Source organism: Nelumbo nucifera, chromosome 1 (assembly GCF_055504915.1).
Source record: "Nelumbo nucifera cultivar China Antique chromosome 1, China Antique-T2T, whole genome shotgun sequence".
Classification (NCBI taxonomy): Eukaryota; Viridiplantae; Streptophyta; class Magnoliopsida; order Proteales; family Nelumbonaceae; genus Nelumbo; species Nelumbo nucifera.
Window position 1 is genome coordinate 170202662 of NC_142649.1, and position 27847 is coordinate 170230508.

The window sequence follows — 27847 nt, forward strand, 5'->3', positions numbered from 1 at the left end:
AGCTTAGGCCCAATAACTAAAGGCCCATAACAGATCATAGAACTAGGACAGAGAATGATAAATAATCCCACCAACACTTAATCACTTGACCCAACACAAGCATTCTCAACACTCCCCCTCAAGCTGAGCATATATGTCAATCATGCCTAGCTTGACAAGGTTTTTGGCAAACTTTGGATGGTGAACATCCTTTGTGAGGCAATCAGCTAATTGGTCTTCCAACCTTACGAATGGAAGACAAATCTCTTTGCTAGTAATTCTTTCTCTAATAAATTGTCTGCCCACCTCAATATGCTTTGTACGATCATGTTGAATAGGATTGTGAGTAATATTTATGGCTGCTTGGTTGTCACAATATAGTCTCATTGGAGTATTTTCTTGGATGCCCATTTTAGTCAATAAGGTCTTCAACCAGAGTAGTTCAGACACTGCATGAGCCATTGCTCTGTACTCTACCTCAGCATTGGAACGAGCAAGTGCAGTACCTGTCTTAGCATATGAATTAGATGGATTACTAGGTCTAGAACCAGACGAGGAGGATGTACCACTCTTTTCCAATTGCAACAAGATACTTTGGAGTTTATCCATTACATTAGAGGAGTCGAGCATCAAAAGATTGAACATTGCTACAACAGTTGTTTCAGCAGTTCGAACCAGTAGAGAATGAAGAAGAAGAAGAAGAAGAAGAAGAAGAAGAAGAAGTACTTAGCAGGATAAACCCTACTAGTCGACCATAATATGAATTAGGGATTCTAATTAGTGTACGAAGACTAAACTGCCCCCACTTAAGTATGGGACAGGATGACTACAGAAGCAATATTAGGACTGCCACATAAGCATATAACTTAAACAGAATGAAAAGACTAATCTACCCTTATTTGACCAACTCTAACACTCCCCCTTGAGCTGGAGAATATATGTCATACAATCCCAGCTTGTTACATATATAGTTCACTCTCCTTGAGCTCAAACATTTTGTAACAAGCTGGGATTGTAACATTTTGTAAACAAATCTGCCCACTGATCACTTGAGCCCACATGTTCTGTGCTTATCTCTCTAGTACGGACTTTCTCCCTTACAAAATGGAAATCAATCTCTATGTGCTTCGTTCTCTCATGAAAAACATGATTAGATGAGATGTGAATTGCAACTTGATTATCATAGTACAATCTCATAGGTCTGTCCATTGAGAATCCAATTTCTTGTAGGAGATTTTTCAGCCATACTAATTCACATGTAGTGTGTGCCATGGCTCTGTATTCGGCTTTAGCACTACTCCTTGCCACAACAGTTTGCTTCTTACTCTTCCATGTCACTAGATTTTTTCCAAGAAATGTGCAGTAACCTGTAGTAGATCTTCTATTCGACACTGAGCCTGTTCAATCTGCATGTGTATACCCAACTACCTCAAGTCTTCCTCCTGGTTTGTACAATAACCCACGGCTTGGTACTCCCTTCAGGTACCTTACAATTCTAAGAATTGCATCCCCGTGAAGTATCCGGGGGTTCTGCATAAATTGGCTCACCACACTAATAACAAAGGAGATGTTTGGTTTTGTGATAGTCAGATAGTTCAGCTTCCCCACTAACCGTCTATATCTTCTAGGATCATCAAATATTTCACTTGTATCACTGCTCAACTTAGCATTTGGTTCCATGGGAGTTTTAGCCGGTTTCGCACCTAACAACCTTGTTTCATCCAGCAGATCAAGGGCATATTTTCTTTGGCATAGGTTTACACCTTGTTTTGACCTGGCAACTTCTATACCTAAGAAATACTTCAACTGCCCAAGGTCTTTTGTTTGAAAATGGTCTTGCAGAAAGGCCTTTAGTTTGCCAATCCCTAATCTGTCACTACCAGTTATGACAATATCATCCACATAGGCTACTAATAAAATCTTTCCGGCTTCAGAATCATGGCTAAACACTGAGTGGTCAACCTGACATTGTTTCATTCCAAAATTCTTCACCACTTCACTAAACTTCTCAAACCAAGCACAAAGAGATTGTTTCAACCCATAAATTGCCTTTTTCAGTCTACACACCTTACCATCCTCCCTGCAACAAACGCAGGTGGTTGGTCCATATATACCTCCTCCATAAGGTTACTATGGAGGAAGGCATTTTTAATGTCAAGTTGAAATAGGGGGCAATCATACATAACTGCCAAGGAATTTAAGACACAGATTGAGCCAATCTTTGCCACAGGAGAGAAGGTCTCCATATAGTCCACCCCATACAACTGAGAATAACCTTTAGCAACAAGTTGGGCCTTCAAACACTCCACACTGCCATGTAGCAAGTATTTAACAGTATACACCCATTTACAACCCGCAACATGCTTACCTGGAGGAAGAGTAGTGAGCTTCCACGTGTGAGTATGTTGAAGAGTAGAGAGTTCCTCCTCCATTGCTTGACACCACCCGGGTGAAGTAAGGGCCTCTTGGACATCCTTAGGTTCAGATATAGAGGACAACAGAGAAATAAACTAGTGATGTGAAGCAAAAAGGTGAGAGACTGAAACAAAATTTAGGGTACGACTACGTTTACCTTTCCGTAAAGCAATGGGAAGATCAAGCTCTGAAGGTTTTGGGACAGGGGTAACAACAGGATCTGCAGATGAGGTAGAAGTCGGATGAGGTGCCGGTGTCTGTCGATGAGTATACATGTGCCAGATTGGTGGTCATTCAGTTGGAATCTGCACTGGTGGAGGTGAAGGTTAAGCCCCAACGGGAACAACCGGAACGGGATCACTAACTGGAAGAGGAATAGGAAGCAATGGTGGAGATGACGGTACTTCAGGTCCCAAGAAGAACGGGACGGACAGGTGACATTAGGACAAACATAGAACTTCCGAGTGATGGGATTGTAACACTTATACCCTTTCTAGGTCCAAGAGTAGCCAAGAAAGATACACTTAATAGAGCATGCATCCAACTTGTCTAAATCAGGACTCAGATTATGAACAAAGCACACACAGCCAAAGACTCGGGGTGTTAATGGAAAGGGAGACAAGGTGGGGAACAAAATAGAAAAGGGAGCGACCATGAACATGAAAGACGAAGGAGGGCATTCGATTAATAAGGAAACAAGCAGTAAGCACAACGTTACTCCAAAATCGTTTATGAACATTCATATGATGAAGAATAGACCGAGTAGTTTCAAGGAGATAACGGTTCTTTCGTTCAGCCACCCCATTTTGTTGAGGGGTGGATGCACATGAAGTTTGATGAATGATGCCATACTGTTCCAAATACTGTTGAAAGTAAGTAAAAAAGTATTCACGACCATTATCTGAACGAAGAACTTTTATTGGAACACCAAATTGCGTACGTATTTCAGCATGGAATTTTTGAAAAATGGAAAATAATTCACTCATTTCTTTCATTAAATAAATCCATGCCATTCTTGAACAATCATCAATAAATGTGACAAAATACTTGTAACGATTATAAGACTCTATTTTAATCGGACCCCAAACATCTGAATGTACTAAAACAAAATGACTCAACATACGACTATCAACTCTAGGACTAAAGGAAACCCGATGGTGTTTCCCATACTGGCACGATTTACACTGTAAAGAAGACAAATGACTCAAAGATGGAATCAGTAGCTTGAGTGCCTTGAGAGATGGATGTCCCAGCTGACAATGCCATTATAGAAGAGTTAGGGAAGTCTGAAGTGCAAATGATGATCTACCACCGTCAAGATAATACAATCCACCGGCCTCATGCCCTCCACCAATCTTCTCCCCTGTCTTGAGATCTTGAAAAACACAAAATGAAGGGAAAAATGTAATAGAGCAATTAAGGGTCTTAGTTAATTTACTAACTGACATAAGATTGAATGGAAATTTAGGTACATATATAACAGATGATAAAGAAAGAGATGCCGTGTCAACATTATCAACACCACAGATGGGAGAAGAGGAACCATTGGCCAGGGTAACAGTTTGAGATGTGGAAGTTTCAGAGAGAGAAGAGAACAGACTTGGAGTCCCGGTCATGTGATAAGAGGTTCTAGAGTCAATAATCTAGGGAGAGGGTTTGGATGCTAGACAAGCTATACCTGACTGTGCAAGGGTGGTTGTAGTATGTTGTGAAGTAGCCTAAAGGAACCTCTCACTCATCTCGCGACACACTCATCATCTCCTTCCCGGAAACAGATGTAGATGTGGAAGGTGTTTGATCTATCTGTTGGTTATCACTGACATCAACCCCACTAGCTATTGCATGATTAATCCATGTAGAAGGTGGGCCATGGAGATCATAACAGAAATTTACTGAATGTCCTTCCCTGCCACAGTGTGTACACTTCCTAGTAGAGTTTCCTCTTCCTTTACCACGACCGTCCCCTGAGTCACGGCCACCACCATGGCCAAACATGGAACCACCACGACCTCCTCGAGATGCATGTCCTCCCCCTTTATTACCACGTCCACCTCCTTTGGTTACCACAAATACTGATCTTTTAGATGGTGTGGTACTCTCTGTGGATCCCAAAGAAATTCTGCGAAGCCGTGCAAATACTTCCATAAGTGTAGGAAGAGCAGAGCCTCCCAATGTTTGTGCTCTAACTGGTTCATACTTTGATTTTAGCCCCACTAAGAACCTAGTGACATCCAGTTGCTCCCTCTCTTGTTGCTGAACCTTAACGTTTGGAGTTAGGAGATGATAGACTTTGAGTTCATTTCTAAGGTTCCTCATACTGGCATAGTACTCTTCTAGGGTTTGATTCCCTTGTTGCAGATTGAAATAATCCTGATAGAGCTGATATACCCTCATAGTATTATCCTGTCCAGAATAAAGCTTCTTGGCATGTTCCCATATGATAGGCCCTCAACTACCCACTCGGGCCCACAACCGGAGACCCAGGCCCAAGACACACATAGCAAGTCAGGCCCAGAAGGCCCACACGTCAGTCCAGAACACCACACGAATCACACGGGTAGCACCACCCATTACGTTCGTATGTAACCGACACCCACGTATTGAAAAATAATCATAGACTGTGAAAATGTTCAGAAGTGGTTACAGTTGTAGCTGGCCATTTATTATATAGGCCAATGAACGAATGCTTGAAGGGCAGTGAATGAAACATTGAGATTTCCTCTCTCTCTCTTATCTTCTACCTCTCGTCCATTTCAGGAGGGCGAGCTCCCTTGAACCAGCTCACCGGCGACAGAATAGCAGCGGGACTTATCCATTGGTATCAGAGCCACCTAGATCCATGGATGCGTAGATGACAAGGCTTGAAGACAGTTTCAGTCGTCTTGAGGAAAGTCATAGGAATCATAAAGGAATTCTGGCCAAGCTGAAGATGATTTTAGACAAGCTTGGCACGATGGTCGGTTCTCTAGAAGAGTGTAGTCGCCGAACTCCTTCTGTCAACACTCATTTCGGATAAAATGGAGGATCGAAGCTGATAGAGAGCATTGGAAAGCCAATAACAACAACGGGATCATCATCAGAATTTGAGACTTCAACCCTAGCAACGAGCTCAGCAATGTTAGGTGACAAAATAGGGGAGGTGGTTCAGAAGGGCAGTGTGAAGACTATAACCCCATCCATCGTTATCCATGTAGCTCGACCCCTGGTCCCTGTTCTCTTCCCTCTCACTCTATCACTTAAATCGAGCCTGTCCATACCTAGCCCAGGCTCATCTCAGTTGCTCAACCTCTAGTCATCATTGTCGTTGGCGGCAACCATAACTTGACCCATTTCACCATGCCACCTGAAGCCCGTCTCTGTCCACCCTCCAGTTTTACAGATCCATGTTCTTTTCCCTCTTCCATGGATCCCTAGTGACAACCATGAGTTCTGGTTCATTGTTGGAGTTAAGCCCGGTGGTCACAGAACCTTCGACAACGAAGATCGCATCGGATGCATGCTTGCTTCCACCAAGATGTTACGATGTCGGCAGGTTCTTTTGATCATTGACAGTGATGTCAAAATAGCTAAGGCAGACTCAATGATTTGGGTTTTGGTTCTAACAGGACCTCTAGACACAGGTCAACAACGAAAAGGTGAAATGATAGATACTGGTGAGAGTCCAAGCATTATTAACGTAGTTGTTGTTCACCTTGTCCATTCTAGCATCTCCAGTGGTGCCATATCCTATATCTGGTGGATGTGGTTGTTGTGAGTATGTTCGGGCAGTTTGGAGTTGGATTAATTAGTGCTCGTCTTGTTGCTACAAAGAAGAGATTTGTCATTGTCCCGGCCTCAGCCATGCTCTGAACAAAGAAGATGAATTATGAAGATTTTTGCCATATTGCTTCTGTATGTGCGGAGCAAATAGGTCCAATGTGTCGACGGTTTTTCAGCCCTTCAAATTTTATGAAGTTCGAGAAAGATGAGTCTGGAAGAATTTCCATCCTGCCGTTTTCCCTTTATGTGATGTGCACAGTTTCCCTCACTCAGGCAAGAATTGATATGAGCGAGCTTGATGAGGATTCTGATGGCTTCCTTCACTCTCGTGAAATGGAAGCCTACATTAGAGGTCTTATTCCTAATCTGGCACAACTACGAGATAGGCCTGCAGCTTTTATTCAAATGAACTGCCGCATAGCTGCACGTAAATTTTTCTTCTTGATCCTCACAGGCGAGGTAAAGCATGCATAAAGAAGGTACTACTTAGTAATTGCCTCCAGGAACTCATGGAACTGCACCAGGAAAGTGAGGAAGAAGTCATCGATACTGAACAAGCTGAAAACTGATTCTCATTGACATCCACACAACGGATATGTGATATGTTTCTTGCTCTAGATAAAGATATGAATGGGACATTGAGCACGCAGGAGCTTTGAGAATATGCAGATGGTACATTGACAGAAATATTCATGGAGCGGGCATTTGATAAACATGTTTGGCGTGGCAAAAATGGTGGTGGTGGTGATAATGCACAGGAGATGGATTTTGAAAATTTTCTTGACTTTTTTGGCCCTAGAAAACAAAGATACACCGGAAAGATTGACATATTTGTTTCAGTGTCTTGATCTCCATGGAAGAGGGTACCTTACAACAGCTGATATCCACACACTTTTCAGAGATGTACACCAAAAATGGATTGAGGGAGAGAACTATGAGCTGTGCATGGAGGATGTAAGAGATGAGATATTGAGATTCCATAAATTGCATTTGCAGAGAGCACAACAGTGCATGGAGTTGGCCTACGACTGCAATCACCGGGAGCTTGAATTGGCAGTTGGGGATTGGGTCTATTTGAATCTCCAGCCTTACCGGCAAGCTTCGGTAGCCTGACGAGTTTGGCAGAAGCTAGCTCCTAAGTATTTTGGCTATTTCATGGTGATTTTACGAGTGGAACAGGTGGCTTACAAATTGGAGCTACCTACTTGCTCAAAATTACACTCGATTTTCCATGTTGGTATGTTGAAGCCTTGCCTAAGCCCTACAACTAAGGTCAGCCTGACCCTTCCACAATTCACAGAAGACGGGGATATACTGATTGAACCACGGCAAATCAGAAATGTAAGAGGGGTCAAGATAGGCAAGAAGTTACACAAGCAGGCCTTAGTCATCTGGAGAAACTTGCCACCAGAAAATGCCACTCAGGAGGACTATGACAAACTACAAGATCAGTATCCCCACATCAACCTTGAGGACAAGGTGTTTCTTGAAGGTGGGACTGATAGGCCCTCAACTACCCACTCAGGCCCACAATTGGAGACCCAGGCCCAAGACACACACAGCAAGTCAGGCCCAGAAGGTCAACGCGTCAGTCCAGAACACCACACGAGTCACACGGGTAGCACCATCCATTACGTCCGTATATAACCGACACCCACGTATTGAAAAGTAATCATAGACTATGAAAATGATCAAAAGCGGTTACAGTTGTAGCTGGCCATTTATTATATAGGCCAATGAACGAATGCTTGAAGGGCAGTGAATGAAACATTGAGATTTCTCTCTCTCTCTCTCTCCTCTCTCTTGTCTTCTACCTCTCGTCCATTTCAGGAGGGCGAGCTCCCTTGAACCAGCTCACCGGTGACAGAATAGCAGCGGGACGTATCACCATATGTCCTTAGCTGTATCTAAGAACATAAAGTTGACACTTATTTTGGGTTCCATACTGTTCCACAACCGTGTCATCATTTGGGCACCTTCTTGTTCCCAGTCATCAAACCCTGGAGATTCAGCGGATGGTTTATCTTCCTTCACATGTTTCACTTTCCTCTTTGCCTCGAGGAAAACTTCCACTGACTTGGCCTATGGCACATAATTCTCACCATTAAGTTTAATTGAAGCCATCTGCACACCTAGATAGTCTGAGGGAATCACCACACCAGGTTTCTGATCACTACCACCATCTCCAGTTGCTGCCATTATGTCCCCCAATGCTACTTCTAATGTTGAATCCTCAGTCAACAACTGAGTATTGCTGTCAAGGCAACACTACAACAGTCTCCAAAGCACTGATAATAGTCTCACAACCAGTCACAATCAACAACCTTGATGTAAACTAACACTCAGATCAAGAGCTTAATGTTTAGACAGGTTCGGCTTCCATTTCAGATTAAAAAATTGGTGTAAACTACTAGTTAGAAAAATTTGGCCACTCCTTCCAGCAGATTTTTTTTTTCTTTTTCACACCACTACTGATTACTCAGAAACATTAATCACCATGACAGCAACTCAACAACTCAAACAACCACACACAGACCCTCTTGAACTGCTCAATAGAGGGTGAACATCACAAACACCAGCACACGACTAGAGCTGTCACACATGGTGACAGCAGTATGAAACTGATATCCTAGGGCTGATGCACCTTCCTAACACTTGTAATAGGGATTGCGGCAGTCATAAAAAATAAAATAGTGCTGCAGTTACCAGACTGAGTACCTCAGATTTCGCAGCCCAGAGAAGGAGAAAACAGAAGGAGAGATCGCAGAATAGGAAACTTGAAGCCGCAACCTTCTCCTTCGTTTAGCGCTCTGATACCATGTTACAGCAGTTGTTTCAGCAGTTCGAACCAGTAGAGAATGAAGGAGAGAGAAGAAGACTAATCTACCCTTAAATGAAGAAGTAACTTAAATAGAATGAAAAGACTAATCTACCCTTATTCGACCAACTCTAACAAACATCATTACCAATTATAGCCAAGTGAGCATTGCCCTGGTGGTAGTGGGATTTGATCTCTCTTTAGCTTTCCTGGAAGTTTGGAGTTGATTCTGTTCGAGTAAAGATACCCAGTTGGAATAACCTTTGTGAACTGAATTCAGAGCAAGAAGAAAACAGATTTAGGGGTGTCAAGAATAGTCGACCCCCACCCCAAAGAGTCTCTTTTATATTAAAGAGATAAAAGATATGTACAGTTACAGGAATGCCCTTACAGGGCTGAAAGATAAAAAGAACAAATAAAATAATAAGAATTACAATTCTGTACAACAAGGACTACTCTAATAATGTACATCAAGATATATCTTCACACTGCCCCTCAAACTGCATTAGTTTGCCCACAAGAATGAGATGTCGACTTTTAGTCATGGCCTTGGTGAAGATGTCGGCAATCTGCATGTGAGAGATATAGAGCCTGCAACAAGGAGGTCTCTAATAAAGTGACAATCCACCTCAATATGTTTAGTCCTCTCATGAAAGATTGGATTAGATGCGATCTTGATAGCGTTGGTGTTGTCGGCACACATAGGGATAGAAGTAGGAAGAGAAATACCAAGATCCATGAAATGTGACTTCAGCCAAATAATCTTGCTACATGCAGAAGACATAGCTCTAAACTCGGTTTCAATGGAAGACTTAGAGATAGTTTGCTGTTTCTTGCACTTCTAGGAGATGAGAGAGTCACCCACGAAGACACACCACCCAGTAGTGGATCGACGAGTGTCAGGGCAACCAGCCCAATTAGCATCAGCATAAACCCTCAACTGTATGGATGATGAGGAAGAGAAAAACAGTCCCTGAGAGGTTGTGTTTCTAACATGACGGATGATGCGGCAAATAACAGTCATATGAGGTTGTCTCGGAGTAGAGACAAATTGACTGACGACCTGAACAACATGTGAAATATCAGGTCTAGTCATAGTAAGATAGATCAAAGAGCCAACAAGCTCATGGTACAAGGTAACATCAAGAAAGATGAGGCCTTTGGATTTAGATAGCTTGACATTCATCTCCAGGGGGGTATCAACATGTTTCTCATCAGTGATTCCAACTATTTTGAGGAGATCAGAGGCGTATTTTTGTTGACAAATAAAATACCCTTGACTGCTATGATGAACCTCCAAACCCAAGAAGTAAGTGAGAGGACCTAGGTCTTTCATGTGAAATGAGTTATGAAGTAAGGACTTTAGCTCACAAATGCTGTCATGATCATCCCCCGTTAGAAGCATGTCATCAACATACAATAGAAGAATAGTAATACCTTGGGGTCTTCTCTTAACAAAGAGGGAGTAGTCAGAGGAACTCTGATTATACCCAATTGCAAAAACAACATCTCGGAAGCGCTCAAACCAAGCCCTGGGTGCTTGCTTCAGGCCATATAAAGACTTCTTCAGGCGATAGACACGTGAAGGATCACTGCAATATCCTAGCGGAGGTTTCATGTCGACTGTCTCCTTTAGTTCACCATGAAGGAAAGCATTCTTCACATGTAATTGGTAAATAGTTCAGGAATAAACAACAAATATGGCCATAAGAGTCCGAACTATGGTGATCCTAGCAACCGTGCAAATGTTTCTTCATAATCAATCCAATATTCCTGACTGTATCCTTGGGCAACTAATTGGGCCTTATATCGATCAAGAGAACCATCTGATTTCAGTTTGATCGTATAGATCCAATGGCTTCCAACAATAAAAGCATCTGGAGGAGCTGGCACAAGATCCCAAGTATCATTCTCATGGAGGGCTTGAATTTCGGCATCCATAGCTTCTTTCCACTGAGAACTTCCAATGGCTTGCTGATAAGATCTAGGGATATCTGTTGAAGAAAGTACAACAGAAAAGGAACTATGGTTTGAAGGAAAACCATAGCAGTTAGGAGGTCGAGAGATACAGGTAGAACGACGAAGTGGAATAACCGAACTACTATCTGAAATAGGAGGATCTTGGGTCAAGGTATCACTTACAGAGGATATTTGAGATGAATGCTCTGGACCGGGTGGAAGGGGGGTTGTAGGCACAGGAGCCGGGACACATAGCCACTTGCGGGTGAAGACAAGAAGATCTCTCTCAGTTGAGGAAGTAGTAGTGTCATTTGAATCAAAGTCCTGCAAAACAAAGATGGAAGGAGTAGACAATCTATCAACCCCAACGAAGGAGATATGTTCAAAAAACACAACATTCCGAGAAATCCGAATACAATGAATAGCAGGATCATAACACAAAAATCCTTTGTGATCAGGACTATATCCCACAAAGGCACACATAGCAGACTAAGCAGTTAATTTAGATTGTTCACGAACAAGAAGATGAACAAAACAAAGACACCAAAAACATGAAGGCTAGGGAAATCTGGGGGATAACCAAAAAGTTTTTGGAAGGGAGAAGTGTTTCCTAGAACAGAGGATGGAAGAAAATTGATCAAATACATGGTTGTAGTGATTGCTTCTACCCAAAGCGAAGTTGGAGTATGAGACTCCTATAGTAATGTCCGCATAACACTGAGAATATGTTCGTTCTTCCATTCAGCTACACCATTCTGTTGTGGAGTGTTTGGGCAGCTGTGCTGAGACTGAATTCCATAATTCCTCAAGTATGCTAGGAAGTCTCCATCTCTATATTCTCCCCTTGAATTTGAGCAGAGGATAGTCGCATTGCACTTGAATCGATTTTGCACCATAGTATGAAACAATTTAAATGCACCAAAGACTTCTGATTTGTGTCGTAGAAAATAAATCCAAGTATATCTGGTACAATCATTTGTAAATAATATGAAATATCTGTACCCCGATCGTGAAGTAATAGAAGTAGACCAAACATCACTATGTATTATCTCAAAAGGTTTAGTGGCATGTTCAGATGTATGAAGAAATGGTAAAACATGACTTTTACTCAAATAACACGTAGTGCAAGAAACATCAAAAGTATCAACAAGGGGAATTTTATTCTTAATCAAACCAGAGTCAAACAAAAATTTTAAATTTTGGGAATATGGATGACCAAATCGTTTATGCCATAAATCCCAAACATTATTTTTACAACACAATAGAGAACTAGACAAAGAACCAAGTAAAACTGTGGATGCCCCCGATTGAGATTTCTCAAACTCTAGCGCAAATAGACAGCCCAACCTACGTCTCTTCCCTTTCACTTTCTTAGTGTACCGGTCCTATATCAAGCAACCATCATGAGAAAAGGTGAGAACATTTCCTTCATCTACAAGTTGGCCAACAAAATCAGATTAGTAGTAAGGTTGGGTACTAAGAGGGTTTTGGAAAGAGGGAAGGATCTGGTTGGTGACAGTTGAAGGGACAGATCATTACTACCAATGATGTCTAACTTTTCACCATTAGCAGTAATAATATGTTTATGGCGAGTTTTAGTGGAAGGGATTGGATGATTGAGGTAGGCTCCTGTCATATGGTTGGTGGCACCTAAATCTATAATCCAAGCATGTGAAGGGGAAGAACAATATGTAGAGAACTTACCAGACAAGCCAATAGTAGAGACTTGAAAGAAGAAGAAGAAGAATTGTTTACTGTATTACAGGTTTGAAGAGAAGAAAAGAGAGAGAGAGAGAGGATAAAAGAAAGAAGGGTTCAGTGGTGAATCATCTGCTGCCCCATACATTCCTTTATTTATAGCTTTTAGGATCCTTACAAGAATAGGAAATAAACAAAAATTAAAAACAATAAGGCCAACCAACCCAACTTAATAGAAATTAGAAACTACTAACTAAAGAAATTGGAAAAAACTAGGTGTGGGTATGAAACCACACACACTAGAGCCTGCATGTGGGAATGGAACCCTACACTCGTTGTTAACCAACTATTTCTTCACTCCCCCTCAAGTTGGGAGTTGATACTTGTCATGCCCAACTTGCGTAGATCTGTCTCCAATTTGCCTTTTGTGACTGCTTTGGTGAAGAGATCAACTAACTGCATGTCTGAGGCAATGTAAGGAAGGCATACTTCTTGAGATGCGACTCGCTCTCGGATAAAATGTTTGTCAACCTCGATATGCTTAGTCCTGTCATGCTATATTGGGTTGTGGGCAATATTAATTGCAGCTTGATTATCACAATACAATATCAGAGGCTTCTCATAATCAACCTCCAACTCATTAAGCAAGGATCTCAGCCATAACACTTCTGCAACACCATTGGCCATGGATCTGTATTCTACTTCTGCACTGGAGCGAGCAACAACATTTTGTTTCTTGCTTCTCCAGGAAACAAGATTTTCCCTCACAAATGCATAATATCCAGTGGTGGACCTCCTATCATCAACACGTCCAGCCCAATCCGCATCTGTATACACTTCTATTTTCATATGACCATTATTCTTGAAGAGTATACCTCTCCCTGGACATCTCTTTTAGGCAAGGATCTTTTCTACTACAAGGAGATGGGTGGTCCTAAGAGAATGCATGTATTGACTAACAACACTGATGATATAAGAAATATCTGGTCAGGTTAGACAGAGATAAAGAAATTTCCCAACCAGCCTTTGGTACATAGCCCTGTCCTCAAGGAGTTCTCCACTGGTCAGGGAAAAAAGTTCTTGAAGAGTATACCTCCCCCTGTGAATGTTCCAGCAGGTAGACTCCATTCATCTCACGGCCAATCCCAATCACCTTCTTTGTTTCCAGATCCTGAAAAATACACTGGTCAGGGAAAAAAGTTACCGAACAATTTTGTTTTGTAGTAATACTACTAACTGAAAGTAAGTTAGCACTAAGCTTGGGAACATGCAAAGCTGAGGATAGGGTGATGGTATCTAATAATTTGATATCTCCCTTGCTAGAAATTGGTAGAAGAGAGCCATCAACAATAGAAACTGTCTCTCCCAGAGGATAAACAATAGGTGCTAAATAGAGTAGATATGCTGGTTATATGATCTGAAGCACCTAAAACTATTACCTAGGAAGGTCTAGTATTACCTGGGGCAGAAGCATGACAAGCAGTAGCTCTTGTACCTGTATGAGCAAGGGCTGAAGTAGGCTGTTGAGCTGATGTAGGCTGAGCTGAATTACTAAATTCATTTTCTAGCTGAGTCAGAGCAGCTCGGACTGCAGCTAGGGTATCTAGAGGAGTGCCTCTTGTGCTTGATGAAGTTGTACTATCAGTGCTGACAGCCATATTAGCATTCCCTTTTTTATTTTTAAGCTTTGCTGGAACTAGATGAGGGTGCAACTTCCAACAGGTGTCCTTAGTATGTTTAGGTTTCTTGCAGTGTTCACATACTAAGTCCTTCTTAGCTTCCTTCTTCTCTTTATCCCCCCAGATTTAGGTCTAACTGCTACCAGTGCTGATTCGGAGGGCTGTTGCTGCAACATAACCTTTCTCCTAGTTTCTTCACTATGCACTAGGGAATAGGCTTGTGATAAAGTCACACCATCTCTTGTCGACAACTGTTGTCTCACTGTCATATTTAGAGTTCAGACCAGCTAGGAACTCAAAAACTTTGTTAGTTTCATCCTGCTTTCTAATCTTTGTGCATCTTTCTGACTCTCCCACTCAATTGTTTCAAGATGGTCAATTTTATGCTACAGGGATTTTAAGGTTGAAAAGTAAACAGAGACCTGCTTCTCTCCTTGCCTCAGATTTTTAACCTCACATTTTAACTCATAAGTCCTAGTAGCATTAAGAGGCTGAGAGTAAGTTTCCTTCATAACATTCCATATTTCCTTAGCTGTTTTGGTCCACAAGTAGTTTCGGCTGATGTGTGACTGCATAGAGTTGCACAGCCATGTCATCACCAAAAAGTTTTCTTGGACCCACCTAGCATAAGTAGGGTCCTCCTTGGAGGGTTCCTTCACATCCCCTAGCAAGAAGTTCAATTTTCCTCTACCCCCAATAGCCATCATGGCTGATTGGTCCCATTCCAAGTAGTTTGATCCATCAAACTTAACAATTGTAATCTGAAAGGTATTTTCAGTCATGTTACCTGGACCACCAGTCCCAAAAGCACCTTCCCCTTGGTTCTTGTACTCCATTCTAAGTTAAGAAGAGGCTTTAAACAACTGTGACAAGAAAAAATAGTATTTCAAGACTGATAACAGCCGACCTAGTACAATGATTTTGTAGTTAGATAACAGTCAACTACTGTCCTGGGATTGATATTAGTCCTGGACTGATTGATATCAGTCCTGAGATTTTCTATCCGTACCTCTCTGAATGAATAACAAAGTCCTTTTGAGTATCGATCTCAAGAAAAGGTACTTACTTTTTGAAGAAAAAATCCCAGAAAACTGATTGCTACCTTCAGTCTTCAAACTTGATCAATCGATTACTATCAGCACCTTGAATCTTGATCTAAGATCCAAGAAAAAAAAAACTGATTGGCACCTCCAATCTTGATCACTCAATTCCTGCCTGATTCTTCCTGATTACAAGAAGCTCTCTCCAATCTTAGGACAGTTGCTAAAGCCTTCTTGCAACCTCCAAGAATCAGCCGAAATAAGGATCTTTCTGAACTTTCAGCCCTAAACAATTCTCATGTGGTCAGCTGAATTGAATCCACATGAGAAACCCTGGATCTAAGGCTCTGATACCAACTTGAAAGAAGAAGAAGAAGAACTGTTTACTGTATTACAGGTTTGAAGAGAAGAAAAGAGAGAAAGAGACAGAGAAAAAGAGTGAAGAGAGGAGAAAAGAAAGACGGGGTTTAGTGGTGAATCATCGGCTGCCCCATACATTCCTTTATTTATAGCTTTTAGGATCCTTACAAGAATAGGAAATAAACAAAAATTAAAAACAATAAGGCCAGCCAACCCAACTTAACAGAAATTAGAAACTAAAGAAATTAGAACTACTATAAAGAAATTAGAAACTACTAATAAAAGAAATTAGAAACAACTAGGTGTGGGTATGAAACCACACACACTAGAGCCTGAGTATGGGTATGGAACCCCACACTCGTGGCTAACCAATTATTTCTTCATAGAGAAAGCGGAGGAAATAGCAGAAGATACTAGTTGTCGAACCCTTTCTTCATCCATGACACCTGTTGAATCACTTTTCATTGAAGACTCACCCTTGGTAGATACAGTGTCTGTTGCTGGTCCATCTGTTGCCTGATAGGCCCGGGGTTGAGTTTTTCTGAGAGCCCTTAGCTGGTCGGACTGGACAGTCTGGAATGATGTGACCATGTTGCTTGCAATAGGTACACACATTCTTCTTCTTACAATGAGATGCAATATGTCCAAAACCCTTACACTCATAGCACTGGGTTTTGGAGAAGTCCTTGGAGGTTGGATTCTTACCCCCATGAGCAACAAGCCCCAACTTCAGCCATCTTCCCATCAAACCCGGTTGCAGTGAGAAGTCTAGTCTCTTCCCTCAGAAGTTCCTCTAAAACAGAATCCATATCTGGAAGTGTTCCCCTACTCAAAATGTTGGACCTGATTATCTCATATTCAGGTCTAAGTCTCATCAATAACTGAGTCACCTTTCTCTTCTCAAAGTGCTTATGAAGATATTTCACACACTCTATTGGATCCGAGGGTTCAATGTGAACAATGTCATATTCAGCCCATAAATCAAGAAAACCAGAACAATACTCCTGTATTCTCCTATCTCCTTGGCTGTAAGAGAATATTTCTGATTCTATTTGATATTGTTTAGATACGTTGGACTGTTGATAGACTTTTTCTAGATACATGTACATCTCATATGCTGTTTTCATTCTCCTCATGGGTACAAATATATGCTAATCAATAGAGCTTAGAATCCAAGAAACAAGTTTACCATTATCCAACTTCCATTGTTGTAAAGCTTTGGCCTCGGTCTCGGCTGGTTTGGTGACCGTTCCATTCCGATATCCTTCTAAACCCTTTCTCTCAACATAAAAGTTGAAGTGGAACTTCCACATCTCATAGTTCTGTCCATTCATCTTTACAGGAATGATATCACCTCTATCTGAAGCCATTACAACAAGAAAATAGCACAAAATAGGGTTTGACTGAAGTTTAAAGAAACTAAACTGAAGTAAAACTTGATCCAAAGACGAGTGAAATAGGCTGTAATCAATCCAAGAGAGTAAAAAAACTGAGATAGAAACCCCTTACTTTCACCGAAGATTGTTCAAGATCCAAAACAAAGAAAAGCTGAACACACAGTCCAGAAAAGGAAAGTCTGGGCGCAGCCGCCAAGAAGAAGAGACCAGATCTCTCTCAAAATTTCACGGATCAACGTAAAAATTTCAGAATATGTTGAGAAGGGCTAGGCGACAACTCCTTTCAATTCTTGCTGCAAACGGAGGTCAAACGAGAGAGATCCAATAAAATCTCTCTCTGGATGCGCAGAAAACAGAAAAGAGGTTCCTGGAGAGATCAAAATAGTCCAGGACCACTCGGCAGAGATGTAGTTTCTCAATAGATCATGAAAACAAGGTGGATCAAAGAGAAGGAAGATCAAAGGGCAACCTACTCTGATACCATGTGAACTGAATTCAGAGCAAGAAGAAGACAGATTTAGGGGTGTTAAGAATAGTCAACCCCCACCCCAAAGAGTCTCTTTTATATTAAAGAGATAAAAGATATGTACAGTTACAAGAATGCCCTTACAGGGCTGAAAGATAAAAAGAACAAATAAAATAATAAGAATTACTATACTGTACAACAAGGACTACTCTAATAATGTACATCAAGATATATCTTCACAACCTTGTTATGGACTACGGGCTTTCTGACAGCAACGAGTTGGCGTCCGCGACGATGGTAGTTGCCGGTGGTGAAGGAAGGTGAGGGTAGAAACGAAGAGGGGTTTGGGTAGGTGGTGGCGAGGCGGTGAGGGTAGGATCGAGGGGAGGCTAGGGCTTGCAAGTTCACCGTGAGAGAAGAAGAAGAAGGTGTGTAGAAGAAATCGTTTCATCGCTTTTGAGTGTGAATCTCAGTCTGCTTCTCACAGAGGTTCACAGTTCTCCGCGGCGATGATAGTGGTGTTCACCGCGGCGATGGTAGCTACCAGCGGCGAAGGAAGGCGAGGGTAGGTGGTGGCGATGAGGGTGAACTTTCATGTCTCACTTAGTGGCGAGGGCAGAGAGTGGGACGCATGGCAACGCTGATAGTGGAGTTCATAGCGGCAATAGTTGTTGCTGGTGAGGAAGGTAGGCGATGGTAGGTGAAGGCGAGGGTGGTGTTCTTCCTTGCGTCCGATGATTATCCTTGTGGAAGAGAGGTGTTCCATATCGGCTTTGACATGCTTTGAGAGATGGACCGAAGGTGCAAAGTTCATGGTTCTAGAGAAGGGGGGTGGGAAATTGGTATAATAGAGGGAGGGAAGGTGCAAGAACAAGGGCTAACTTTACTTACAAGAAAGTGGTAGCCGTAGGGTGTGGCCGGAGTTTGGCCAGACGAAGTTGCTTCATTTCAATGGCAACTAGATTATTTCAACGGAGGCAGGAGGAGTGGAAGCTAGGAGGTGTTTCTTATGGGACTGTTTAGTAGGACGATTCAAATGGGGAGAAGAAACATCAGAAGTAGAGAGGTGGGCTAACAAAGCTTGGAGAGGAGTTAAAAGTTAGCAGACGGACTCTTCCTCTTCATTCTTCCATCAAGAGAAGAAGCTGCTTGGGTTCTCAACAATGGACCTTGGTGGGGAGCAAGTGCAGGTTGTTTCTATCTAGAGTCGGAGATGGAAGAGGAGGGCACTGATTCTATCTGGATTAGGGTCTACGGTTTACCACTACTTTTGTGGTGCCCAAATGTAATCCAATCCATCGGGGACCTATGTGGGGGATTCATAGCAACTGATGATGCACCGGTAGGGTTGGCTACTTGTGAGTGGGTCCGTATGCAAGTTCGTGGTGGGAGACCCATCCCGGAGAAGGTGGAAATTGCGGTGGGTGAAGTTCTTTACATAGTAAGAATCTGGTCGGAAATTTTGCCTTCAGCTAGAAGATGGAGACAAGATAATTCGGGAAGAGATATTTCGGGAAATGATGATTCCTATCACAGGGGCGATCATGGGTTGGATATCTCTAGGACGCTGGTGCTGGAAGATGAAGGAGAAAACTGTATCGATCTTGAGGATAGTCAAGACCAGTCCTTTCAATTCCGACGAACCCCAAGGGTTTTGGCGGGAGCTAGCCCTAACCAGGAGATCGACGGTAATGAGAACCGTCAATTCAGTAGTGGAAGGGAAGGCCATCCAGTCCTATTGCATTTGGACGGCTAGGGTAAAGAAGAGGGAACAAAGGCAGAGGAAAATTCTCAATTCTTAAACTATGGGGAAAAAGGAGGGATAGATGTAAGGAAGCTGAAGGAGCTGCTCAAAACATGTCTGACAAAATTACAGGTGGAGTCGTCGGGTCGACAGGTGGTAAGTGAGGATTCAAGGATAAGCATAAGGGAGAAAGATCAGACGGAAGCGGAGGTTGGGATGCAGGGGTTCCAGTCCTTTTTGGAAGGTCTTGCAGTCGGCCAAACTGAGATGGAGAATAGAAGTGTTAGGAAGGATGTCAATGCTTCTCTCTTCCTCAACGACCAACCCTCCAAGTGTCTTTGATGATTCAGACTAAGAGTCAAGATCTTGCACTCTCTAGGCTGAATGAAGAGATAATGAAAGTGACGCCGATTGCGATTGTGATGAACTCAGAAGACGGGGATAAGAGATCCATCCTTCTGTGTCCGGATGAGATTGAAAGGGAAACTTTTGCTTCTATTGAAAGTTCAAGGGTGGAAGCTCTGTCATCATCTTCCTCCTGGTTTACTTTGAAGCTCTTGGGGTTGGGGAAATTTCTAGGGATCTCTTTGGAAGGTATGGAATTAGAGACGGTACAATATCTCGAAAAAGTAGAGCAACGGGTTCCGGTTGAAAGAGGCAAACTGGCGGCTAGGTAAAGAGGTGGGGGGCGTACAGTCAAAAAGAAACAGAGAATTACTGAGATTGACTTGGGGACTAAATGATAAGGCGGGGAGTAATGGGAGATCTTCGAGGAGCCATAAGTAGTTGTGGGGAGGAGGAGTGGGTTTCTGTATTTGCATCTGCTTTTATGGATTTAAAAATTGTCTTGGAATGTAAGGAGTTTAGGTTTGGGAAGAAGAAGATTGTTCGTGAGTGATGCAATTAAAAGATCCAAGTCACAAATAGTGCTACTGCAAGAAACTAAATTGGAAGTGGTGGAGGCAGAAGTAGTGAGGAGTGTGTGGGGGGAGGGCCTGTTAGACAGTTTTGTATGCCCTTAGCTTCAATCAGAATGATGTACTTTATGAGTTTATTGTAAATGAATAAAGATACATATTTGATTCATGTTCCCTTGGTATGTTTCTGTGTAATACCCTTAAACTGGACACTTAATGAGACTCGTGTTAGTTTAGAATGTTCACAGCCAGTGGGTCGGTCTGGGGAGACCTATCCTGACAAGGTTGACACTGTAGTGCCACCAAGTCGGTTGGGGTGGCCTGTCTCAGCTGCCAGGGTGAGACCCTAGGCACATACAGTGTAGGATTAATTGAATCTTTGAACTGGGCCAGATTTCCAGTATTGCCCTGGACCTTGGAGATTGATGGGCAAAACTGGAAAGTTACACCCGACCCCTAGACTCGATTATGATACTGCACTAGGTGTCGGATTGGGCTATCTTTGATGTACCAATCAGTGAGATCCTTAGCGGGGGTCAAAACCTGGGTATGTTGGGACAGTCCGAGAATTCATCTGAGTGGGTGATCATAGTGACAGGATCAGCCCCTTTGTCGGACAAAGGTAATGATCGGGGGTGCACTCTCACTGATGGAAACCAAGACTGCCGGCAGCCGATTTCAACCGTTGAGATTTGTTTTGCAAAATATATTTTATATAAGATATAAAAGTATATATATGGTTTCTAAAATGTTTGCAAGAAGGTTTTAATTCCCGGGATCCATATAAGTGGAGAGTGCAACACTGTTCCTTGCAGCCGAGGGAGGTCCTCTCTTGTTGGGCAGTGTATGATCATTATGGGCTGAGAGGTTAAGTGTAAGACCATTGAGGATAACACCTGATGGGCTAATCTTGCATCTGCCCACAGTCCCTGGGTGTTACAAGGTGGCTTGGCCCAGGGACCACTTAGTGTAAGTGTTGGGCCCATAGAGCTCATTTGATGGGTTTCAGGGGGTACATTGTCTTCAGTAGTGCATTCGGCCAGGCCTTATAACAAAGGCTGGGCTGAACCCATGTGGCTGATGTGTAGATCAATGCTTGGGTCCCACGCCATACAAGGAAGTCCAACTGGGCAGCAATTTGGAAGGTTTTTGAGTACATAACCTTAAATGGGCCTTAAGCCCATTTCGAACTGGGCTGATTTGATCAGTCATCTAAAGGGGGCGAATTCTGAAGTGGGTTAGCTAAAAGGATTGGGCTTAGACCCTATCCACTCAGAGAGTCCAAGATCTAAATAAGATTTAGATCTGAAAACCTCCTAATTAGATTAGGAGATAGCTGATCTGATCTGTAGATAAGATAAGGATTATCCCTTATCACTAAGGGACTTCTAACCCAAATATGATTTGGATTAGCAACTCCTAATTTGATTAGGAGCTGATCCCTTTGAGATTATAAAAAGGGGAAGGGGGCGGCAGCCTTGGAACACACATCATAATCAACAGCATTCTTCTCTTTAAAGAAAGAGAGATTGAGAGATTTCCTGCATACTGCGAATTCTCTTCTGCCGCCACCTTCCTGCCATTGCCATTCCTTCAGTTCGATCTCCAGTTCTTGGGAGCAATCAAGATTGGATCTTGATTTCAATCTTTTGTGAAAAGATTGGTTGGAGCTGTACTCACAAGCCGTCCAGTTGATTCTTGTGAAGGGTCAAGTTCTTTTGAAGAACGTTGCTGATTCTGCTCCATCCTGCACTGCGCCATTTTCAGTGGGAGCAGTCTTTGGATCCTTCCTTGGGCGTGAACACCTCCATTGGGAGATAGTATTTCTCCGTATCAGGTATAATCCTCTCCCACTCCTTTTGGTTCAGATCTAGTTCAGTTTATGGTTCAAGATTGATCATTGAAAATATGATTTTCTAAATAGGGAATACAATTCCCAGTTGAAGGGAGAGAAATTTTTGAAATTCGCCCCTTATTCCGCAATCTTTGGGCGTCCATAGGATGGATCTCTCATCCCTTCAGTGGTATCAGAGCCAGGTTCAAATCTTGAACCATCTTGTTTCAGATCTGAACCTGCGCAAATGGGCAGAAGGTGTTCTACCCAATTTGCGCAGATATGGGTTTTGGGAAATTTGTTCCCAAAAATTAATGGGCGAATAATCTGAAATTAATTTTATATAAATCTGATTATTATTTAGAATTGTTCTTTATGATTTTCTTGATTTATGGGCTGTTCGTACAATAGGAGATCGAAATCTTGGTTTGCGCAGGGAACCTGCAAGATTTGCAGTTTCTTGATTTATTTATTACATTTGGTCTGTAAATAATTTTTTTTTATTTTCTAGACTCAATGTATAGGTATTCGATCTGATGTAATTATTAATAGAAATAGGATTTCTATTTATTTCAATTATGGATCGAAGATGGTGGCGCAGAAAGGGAGATTTCGCAGAGAAGAAGATTTCGCAGATGGAAGAATCGCCATCTGCGATTTGCAGTTTGTGAAACTGCATTCTGTGATCTAACCTCTGTTTTGCAGGATGGATTGTGCGAACAGCCCTGATTTACTGATTGTTGTTTTTCTTTTATCAGTAATTAATTTCAAATTATTTTCTTGAATTAAAGATTTAATTAAAGATCAAGCCCTAGACCCATTCGAACCAAGATTGGTTCAAACTGTTTGGACCGAATCTAGGGTTTAATCAAGGCTGAAAGTCAGCCCTAATTTTCCCACTAATGGGCCTAAGGATTGATATTTAATTAAATGGTTAATTCAGCCCAACCTGTAAAGGCCCAGTTTTAAATAGTTAAAACTACTAAAAGCCCACTTAACACACAAAGCTATATGGGTTGAACCGTTCGGCCCATATACCGGAATAATATTAATGGTTAATATTATGGATTTAAAATGGGCTTCAAATGGGCTTTACAGATAATTAATTGATTGGATCAATTTATCCCTGCATGTGATGTATGGATGTGTGATGTGCTACGTACATGGGCCATAAGTGCTTGGCCCATGCTCAATCGACAGTGGCTCTTTTCGTACACCATGGCTGAATGCACATCATTGCCATGGTGCCCCTTTTGGTCATTGGATGACCTCCCTCAGTGGTGGGCCCCACACCTCATCATGAGGTCTCGTGCGGAATCCTAGCCGATTTAGGCCCACCAAAATCTGGCTTTATGAAAGTCAGTGGGAGCCACTTTGGTTTGACCTAAAGTTAGAACTAGGGCGTAATTATCTGTTCCCTCCAGATAATATGAGTGCATGTGATAGGGAGATTCATATGATGAACTCTCTAAAGGCCTTCCATCATTAGCACGAGGATGGGTCCTTCAGTAATGAGGAAACGCACCAGAAAATGGGCTATCCATTTGCTGTTGGGGTTGTCTAAGTGTTTCATAAGATGATAGGGGCGTCATAGACCGATGTGGGAGGGGCTTCACCAGAAAATGGGAACTCTCTCACGGTACCTTGGCGTTCATGAATATGATGGGTAAGCACTCACTGGACAGAAAGGTTTACCTGAAAACGGCTCTGAACCTTGTCTGACAGAGGCCAAAGGGAAAACTCATATGATGAGTGGATATGATCCTTCACAGAAAGGTGGTGGGGTTATGCAGCTGAAACAGTTGGCCTCATGCACCCTATGTGATTTCCCACATCTCCAGAGACAACCCGTAGTCTCCGTCACTGAGAAAGGAGGGAAATCTCAGAGACGAATAAATGGAAATGGACCGTAGATTAAAATCCACATCTATGAAATGAACATGAATCAAATTAGGTCGTGGACTGATGTTTGCTCTTTTATCAGAAAATGGCAAACGGATCATTTGCAAAGCTACTTGATGACAACAAGTTGAAGGGCCCAAACTATGCTGACTGGTATAGGAACCTTATGTTGGTCTTAACCTCTGAGAAATTGGACAAGGTAGCAAAGAATTCTGCCCCGGATCGTCCGGGAGATAGGGCTTCTGAGGCCCGAAGAAGAGAATACCAAGAATGGGAGGAGAAAAACTCCCTTGCCCGCTGCTATATCATTGCCTCCTTGGACAATCCAATTCAGAGGCAGTTCGATCAAATCGAACTTGCTAAAGACGTATTGGACAGTCTTGGGACAATGTACGAAGAGCAGAATCGTTCTACTCGGCAGAAGGTCTTGAAACAGTTCATGACCGCGCAAATGACCAAGGGCCAACAAGTTTACGACCATTGTCTCCGGATGATGGGCTATATCAACGAACTAGAGGCTCTTGGATCCGGGCTGGATCTGGTAACTCATATCGATGCTATTCTCAACTCTCTGCCTCCATCCTTTAATCCATTCATCATGAACTACAACATGAACAAACTGAACGTCAGCTTGCAGGAACTCAGCAATATGTTGCAGAGGGCCGAAGAATTGATTAAAAAGGATGAGCCCATTGCCATGCTTGTTGAAACTGGCAAATCGGGCAAGAAAAGGAAGGCGAAGAGAAAGCCCTAGAAAAATGCTGCCAAACCCAAGAAACAGAGGAAGGACAAGGCATCAAATGCCTGTCATTTTTGCAAGAAGACCGGCCACTGGAAAAGGAATTGTCCTGCCTACCTGGAATCCAAGAAAGGTAACTTCGAAACTTGTGTTATAGAAACCAATTTGTTGGTAGCTTCTGCATCCTAGTGTATTGACTCCGGGACTTCAACTCATGCATGTAACTCACTGCAGGGGTTCAAGGTAAGCAGAAGGCTGAGTGAAGGAGAAGTAACACTCTACTTGGGGACTACTGCAACTGTTGCAGCCGCGGCCATAGGAACCGTGGAATTATGTTTTAGAGAAGGAATAATTGTACTGAAAGATTGTCTTTATGTACAAAATTTAAGAAGAAATTTGATTTCTGTCTCAAAACTGTGTGCAGATGGTTATTCTGTCTTCTTTGGTAATACGATTACTATTAAAAGAAACAACAGATTCATCGCATACGGGGAACTGGAGAACGGTCTCTATGTTCTACATCCTTCTCTAGAAACTAACATAACCGAAACTACGTCGGCCGAAATCCCCAAGAAGAGAGCCCGTGATACAGTTAATCCCACGTGTCTGTGGCATTACCGACTTGGCCACATCGGTATTGACCGAATCACAAGGTTGGTAAAGGATGGTCCTTTGGATTTTCTAGCTGTAGAAGATCTTCCCACCTGTGAGCCTTGCTTACAAGGCAAGATGACGAAACGGCCATTTCACGGTAAGCCTGAAAGATGTACAGGCACACTTGACCTAATACATACTGATGTATGTGGTCCCCTGAGTGTTAGGACACGAAATCAACACGTGTATTTCATCACCTTCACAGATGATTTTTCACGATATGGTTACGTGTACCTAATGAGACACAAGTCTGAATCCTTTGAAAAGTTCAAAGAGTTTAGACAAGAGGTCGAGAAACAGTTAGGGAGAGAAATTAAAGCTTGATGTGCACCAACCAAGAGCCCTTTGCTCATGACCATAGGAGAGTCAACTATGAGAGCACCATTCCCATGGATGGAGACATCATGGGAGATCAACTACTCTTGCCAACTACTTGACCATGGGAAAACCTGCAAAGCCATGGGAGTCACCATGTGCACCTGTCAATACTTGCACCCAGCCAAAACTTCAGCTCTGATACCAAGTTGTTCTAGGGTTTGTATAAGAAGAGAAGGGAGAAGAAGGAGAAGGAGAAGAAGAGAAGAAGGATGTATCGAAGAGAGGAGTGTGTTACTGTTCACACCATCAAAAATGTTATTTATACTTCGAAGAAAAATTACAATAAAGCCCATACTTGGGTGCCCAAATACAAAAGATGATGAAAGGACTAAAACACCCTTGTCCAAGCATTCTCAACAATGTGGATTCATTTGCTTAGTATTTTAAGTATATGTATATGTGTATAGATACCTGAATTATTGTGATGCTGAGTTTGAACAAGTAGCCTTGTCTATTTACCTTCATTTTTTTTTGGTAGCTATATAGCTAGTTTAGAGGTTCAACTAAGGAAAAAAAAAGAGTGCAATGTGCATTTGTATTTCTGCTACCGTTTTCTGAAATATAAATGCACATTTCTAAGGTTTTTCAAAGGACAACTTGCTGGGAGAACTTTGACCAATCAGAACCCCTGGGTGAATTTTGATGAATATCAGTACTACTTCTATGATACTGGTTGATTGGTTTTCAGTTTTCTCTATCATAGGTGAAGTCTTTTCATAGTTTTCAGTTTCCATTGTCTACAGCATGAACACCTCGTTTGGATGGTTATGAAGATTGTTTAATTCTCTAGCTAGAGAAAGAGCTAACAATTGTGTTTGAGGCTGCCTTTGTGGGGTAGATTTTGTTTTTTCCCCTTTCATGGATATGATGTATATTTGTTAGTTGGCTGGTCTCAGTTTAGATGATTCTATGCTTCTTGTATCTTATAAAGCCTGCTTGATCTGTTAGTATTAAAAAAAACAATGCATTAATGCAGGTGCCGATTTCCCTACATGACAAAAGACACTAGTTGAAAAACAGTCCACTTGATGTATGGAACTGATTGAGATTAGATGCAAACCAGAAAATAAACAAACAAGAGAGGAAGAAGAGAGAGAGCTGACGGCAATGAGGGTTAGAGAGTAAGAGGTTCGAACATAACCTCCCTCTAACACTCTAAACATTTTATTAAGAAGTTAATCTTTGAAATATTACAGAGAGGCCCTTGAGTGGGCAAGAAAATACAAAAAAACAGAACATTACAGAGTATGGGCCCAGAATAAGGCCCATTATAGAAGGAAACATAACATAACATGAAATGACAGTCTATGGGCCATTCGGCCCATCTCCTCTACACTCCCCCTCAAGCTGAGCATAGATGTTAATCATGCCCAGCTTGCCATGTCATGTTGAAGCCTTGCCTTGGAAATGCCCTTGGCGAGGAAATCTGCCAATTGTCCTTTAGAAGTAATGAATGGAAGACACACTTCACCGGAGGAGACTCTTTCTCGAATAAAGTGTCTATCAACCTCAATATGTTTGGTTCTATCATGTTGTACCGGGTTGTGAGTAATGTTGATGGCAGCCTGATTATCACAGTACAACATCATGGGCTTGTCATGATCAATCCCAAGTTCTTCCATTCAGGACCTTAGCCACAACAATTCCGAGACTCCATGTGCCATGGCTCTATACTCTGCTTTTGTGGAGGATCGGGCCACAACTGACTGTTTCTTACTCCTCCAAGAGACAACATTACCAGTCACCAGATTGCAATACCCTGAAGTAGATCTTCTATCATCAATATTTCCAGCCCAATTAGCATTAGTATAGGCTTCAAGTTTCAGATGACCATGCTTGGTAAATAGAATTCCTTTTCCTGGAGAGCCTTTCAGATAGCACAAAATTCGTTCTGCTGTTGCCATATGGGTATCTCTAGGAGCATGGATGAAGTGGCTAATGCAACGGACATCATATGCATTATCTGGCCTAGTCATGCACAGGTACGAAAGCTTCCCAAGAAGTCTTTGAAAGACCCCTTTGTCTTCCAACAAAGTTCCATCCAAAGCTGAAAGTTTGTGACTCATATCAATGGGAGTTGCAGCAAGTCTTGCCCCCATTTTTCCAATT

The 27847-nt window shown here is 42.2% G+C and overlaps 1 protein-coding gene and 1 pseudogene across 5 annotated transcripts in view; both read left to right on the forward strand.

The window, feature by feature from the left end:
* The window catches only part of LOC104596523 (Survival protein SurE-like phosphatase/nucleotidase), a 128287-nt gene that overhangs the window by 18939 nt on the left and 81501 nt on the right, over positions 1 to 27847 (forward strand). The window lies entirely within an intron of this gene.
* LOC148804149 (putative serine/threonine-protein phosphatase 2A regulatory subunit B'' subunit TON2 pseudogene) lies at positions 1445 to 15711 on the forward strand (annotated as a pseudogene). Its single transcript, XR_016080625.1, has one exon. The product of XR_016080625.1 is annotated as a putative serine/threonine-protein phosphatase 2A regulatory subunit B'' subunit TON2 pseudogene (transcript).